Source organism: Myotis davidii, unplaced genomic scaffold (assembly GCF_000327345.1).
Source record: "Myotis davidii unplaced genomic scaffold, ASM32734v1 scaffold760, whole genome shotgun sequence".
In the NCBI taxonomy this organism is placed as follows: Eukaryota; Metazoa; Chordata; class Mammalia; order Chiroptera; family Vespertilionidae; genus Myotis; species Myotis davidii.
The window spans coordinates 9,900-15,093 of NW_006292088.1; the positions used below are offsets into that span (position 1 = coordinate 9,900).

At 36.5% G+C, this 5,194-nt stretch overlaps 1 protein-coding gene across 4 annotated transcripts in view; it reads left to right on the forward strand.

Moving 5' to 3' along the window:
• MOSPD1 (motile sperm domain containing 1) overlaps positions 1-5,194 on the forward strand; it is a 52,751-nt gene that overhangs the window by 5,525 nt on the left and 42,032 nt on the right. The gene's annotated exons all lie outside the window — the stretch shown is intronic.

Genomic DNA, 5,194 nt, shown 5'->3' on the forward strand with positions numbered 1-5,194 from the left:
TTCCGCACCTCCTCTGAGTCTCAGTGTGCTTTTCTCTTTCCTTCTAGTTGTAGAATTTCCACTCAGCCAGCCTTAATGTGGTTCTGGATGATGTCCATTTTATCTTTTAGTTGTATTTTTGAAGTGGGTGTGCGAGGCAGAAATTTCAGTTGTTTACCTATGCCGCCATCTTGGTTTCTCTATCCTCTTTTATTTTTAAGTGTATGAAAATTTAGGTGAAAAATTATCCTGAAAGGCTAAATAATTACAATGTGTGTTAATTGAGCATTTTATTCTTACTTTATTTTTATAATGAATCTTTGGTATCTGAAATATAGTATTCTTCTAATTGTAAAATTGGAGTAGATAAATAAATAAAATTAGGTGATACTGGAATAACATGTGATCTCTGTTTTGAAAAAAAAAAAATCCATGTCAGGAAGCTCAATGAAGGCAGGCCTCTTATTTGTCTGGTGTACCATTATGTTCTTGACACAGAGTACAATTGTCCTTTGGTACCCGAGGATGACTGGCTCCAGAACCGCCCCCTCTCCCCCAATACTAAAATCAGCAGTTGCTCAAGTGTCTTATTCGGCCCTTTGTATCCATGGGTTCCATATCCTCCAATTGCAAATCAATGGTTTGTTGAATCTGTGGCTGACTATAGCTTCACTGAACTTCTTATTTGGTAGGGTCTGTTGGGTTGGATTTCTTTGTCTTATAAGGTTTCCACTGCTATGGACACTGTAGAGCAAGGGCGATATGTTTCTAATGTTTCTAATATGGAATTGAATAAAGTTTTCTTCTTTAATAGAGTGCAATGGTGATTGATTTAGTCTGTATTGACAAAGTGCTATTTTAAACTTCTGTTTATTTTTTTTAATACAGTCATGTGTCAATCACTGGGATACATTCTGAGAAATGTGTCATTAGACAGTTTTTTAAAAATATATTTTATTGATTTTTTACAGAGAGGAAGGGAGAGGGATAGAGAGTTAGAAATATCGATGAGAGAGAAACATCGATCAGCTGCCTCCTGCACAGCCCCCACTGGGGATGTGCCCGCAACCAAGGTACATGCCCTTGATCAGAATCAAACCCAGGACCCTTCAGTCCGCAGGCTGATGCTCTATCCACTGAGCCAAACCAGCCAGGGCTCATTAGACAGTTTTTGTTATTCAAACATCATAGAGTGCACTTACACAAACCTACATAGTATAGTCTACTATACACCTAGGCTATAAGGTATAACCTATTGCTTCTAGGCTACAAACCTGTGTAGCATGTTAATGCACAAAACAACACAAGATTAAATCAAGCACAAGAGAGAATGATACAATCAAGAGACGTGGAAAACATAAGACCTGTGAGGCTGCTGTTGCCTGTATAACATGGCATACTGTTTTACAGCAAACTCTAGAAGTAGAAAGAGTATATTATAAAATAATGATAAAAAAGTATATGTAATATAGTAAATACAGAAGCCAGTAACATCATCTTTTATTATCATTATCAATAATTATGTGCTGTATATAATTATATGTGCTGTACTTTTATACAAATGGTTGCTCAGTAGGTTTGTTTATACCAGTAGCACCAAAAACATGAGAGTAATGTGTTGTGCTATGACACTGTGATGGCTACAGCATCACTAGGTGATAAGAATTTTTCAGTTCCATTATAATCTTATGGAACTACAGTTGTATATGCAGTCTGTAGTTGACCAAAACATCAGATTTGGCACACAGCTATAGTGAATTATGTGTAGTTTCCAGTATATAGGATTCTCAGGTTTATCATTAAGTTTCTCTGAACTAAAATTTATATATATATTTTTATTGCTTAAAGTATTACAAAGGGTATTACATATGTGTCATTTTTCCCCCCGCCCTTGACAATCCCCTGGCCTCCCCTATCCCCCAGTGTCTTATGTCCATTGGTTATGCTTATATGCTTGCATACAAGTCCTTCGGTTGATCTCTTACCCCCCTCCCTCCTGCCCCCCAACCCTCCCGGCCTAAACTAAAATTTTTTATACATTTTATTGATTTCAGAGAGGAAGGGTGAGGGAGAGAGAGATAGAAACATCAATGGTGAGAGAGAATCATTCATCGACTGCCTCCTGCACGCCCCAAACTGGAGATTGAGCCCACAGCCCAGGCATGTGCCCTTGACCGGAATCAAACCTGGAACCCTTCAGTCTGCAAGTCAATGCTCTATCCACTGAGCCAAACTGGCGAAGACTGAACTAAAATTTTGAAACAAATTGAGATTGTTTCTGGAGAGGTTTGGAAATGGTATTATTTTTTCATGTCTTTAGCTTAGAAATGTTTATTAGACATGTTATCAATACAACAATGTTGTGAGGCTCTGAGCTAGCTGGAAAATGGTCAAAGGCTATGCTCATGAAAGATTTGGATTTTTAAATGTATTGTAAAGCAGTAAAAAATGAGATTTTTTTCTCAAGTTTATTGTATAAAAACATATGGCACTAAATTTTAAAAAGGAAGCAACCCTTATAATACCATACACTTAACAAATATGCTGATAGAAATGTTCCATGTTACTTTCTAGGACTTGTGTATGCACATAAATATAATCTTGTATATATTCATTTAGTAGAAATTTAACTAAGGGGAACCCACAAAGCATACTTTTACATGATACTACAGCCCAGGTTATTAAAAAGATGAAGCTGAATCATAGTGGGTTTGTCTTAATTACATTACTAATGAACTATGTCTTTGCAATGTTTGAGTCAGTGCCCTCTGGCTTAAAAAATTAGGGTCCTTATTATTATTTATAATAATAAATGGTTGAAAAGGATATAGCCCTGGCTGGTTTGGCTCAATGGATGGAGCGTCAGCCTGCAGACTGAAGGGTCCTGGGTTCAATTCCGGTCAAGGGCACTGCCCGGGTTGCGGGCTTGATCCCCAGCGGGGGACGTACAGGAGGCAGACACTCGATGATTCTCTCTCATCATTGATGTTTCTATCTCTCTCTCCCTCTCCCTTTCTCTCTGAAATCAATAAAAATATATTTAAAAAGAAAAGGATATAAATGTCTATCAGCTGGGGATTGATTAAATTATAAATGTTTATGAGATGGGATGCCAGGCAGGTATATATAAGGTTCTAATAGAATGATAGATGGTTACATACTAACATGGAAAGAGGTTCAAATATATTCCTAAGGGTTCAAATATATTCTGAAGTGAGAAAAAACAGGTATAGAACAGTATATTATAGTATATTATAATATTATAAGTGTGTTATAGTCTCATTTATGTAAAAAATTATTTTGCATGTTTATATGGGTATTAATAAAATCCAAAAGGATCTGTAGCAAGCTTTACATAGTGTTATTTCCAGGAAGATGAGATTATATAGGAATTTTATGATTTCTGTATCTCTATAAAATTTTTACAACAATCATAAAAAGAGCTATTTCCTGCCCAGGTGGAGTGGCTCAGTTGATTGAGCATCATCCTGTGCACCAAAAGGTTGCCAGTTTGATTCCCGGTCGGGGCACATACCTGGGTTGCAGGTTTCATCCCCAATGGGGCACTTAGGGAAGGCAACTGATCTCTCTCTCTCTCTCTCTCTCTCTCTGTCTCTCTCTCTCTCTCTCTCTCTCTCGGTATGTCTTCAGGTGAGGATTTAAAAAAAAGAGCTATTCCATTTTGAAAAAGTTCAACCATTTATGCAAATTTTTAAAAAATTTCTCTAAATACTAAAAATTACTTGAAATTATCTCGATTGTAGGTTTGCAGTGAGCAGTGTAATTGTCAGTGTTTTCCTTGGAAACATATCTTTGCAACAAATATAAATGTAAAGGTACTTCATTTATTAACGAAAACAAGACTTGTTTTGAGGTATTTACCCCATCAAATATCCCCCTCTTTATCCCCCTACTCCCCCATCATTTGATTCCTGTCCCGCTCCAGGCTCTAGACCTTCACTACCCTTATGTCTATGTTCATGGGCAAGTTTTTAGGTATTGTTTCACCTCAAACAATAATCACTATGAATTTTGAATTTGTTTTCATCTACCTGGTTTTGGCGACGCTCTATGAAACTTTGCACAAAAGCTAAAGTATTAATAATTTAGAAAAGCTGCATTTAATAATAAAATGAGCAGGATTATTCATTAATGAAAGACAAAGATTATGTTGTTGTTGGCTATTCCTTTTAATGAAAGGAAGGGTAGTGGGAAAAGCCAAATAACAGAAAATGCTCTTAATGGGTTTCTTAAAAATATAGGTATGGATATTGTACACATACACCAGAACTGTAGAATAGTAAGGCCGATAATAAATGCTTTATAAATTTTATTTTGTTGTGGTAAGAATACTTAACATGAGATCTACCCTGTTCACAAATATTTCAGTGTACAAAACACTATTGTTGACTATAGGTACAATGTTGTACAGCAGATCTCTAGACCATACTCATCTTACATAATTGACACTTTATGTCCTCTGATTAGTAACTCCCATCTCAAACACCCCCAACCCCTAGCGACCACCATTCTACTCTCTGCTTCTATGACTTTGACTATTTTAGACACTTCATATAAGTGGATTTTTTTATGTATAAGTGGAATTTTGCAGTATTTGTCCTGTGACTGGTTTGTTTCACTTAGCATAATATTTTCCAAATATTGTTTCTGCTGCTTTCTTCTTTCCTGTAAATGGGAGTAGAGCAGAGGGCAAGAGTTTTTATAAGTAGCTTTAAAACACTCAAATAGTGCCTTTTTGCTGCCTTAACATTTTCAAAATTAGTCGCAGGATGCTGTGGTTATTAGGACCAAATGTCTGGAGATCTACCTACGATAGTTCTAGAAGGTAGTGGAGCTCTAGTGCAGTGTGTTTCAGAATGAAGTTCACATAAGCAATCCATTAGGGTACAGGGGGAAAACATCAGAATTTCAATGTCTATTTTTAGCTCATTATTTAAAAATTTTATTTGTATGGTTTATGTTAAGTATAATAGGACAGTATTTGTGCATATAATTTATAAACATACACAGCTGATACATGCTTGAACGCGTTCTACTGATTACAGTGAGGAGAGTGTGCGGAAGGATGGTAGCCTTTCAATAGGAACTCACTACCTCACAATGCTGTTACAACATTCCACCCTATGACTCAGAGAAGTATGGGCTTCCAGATAAGTTCAGCAGATAGGTCCCTATGGAATGGGAGTGATGGGGA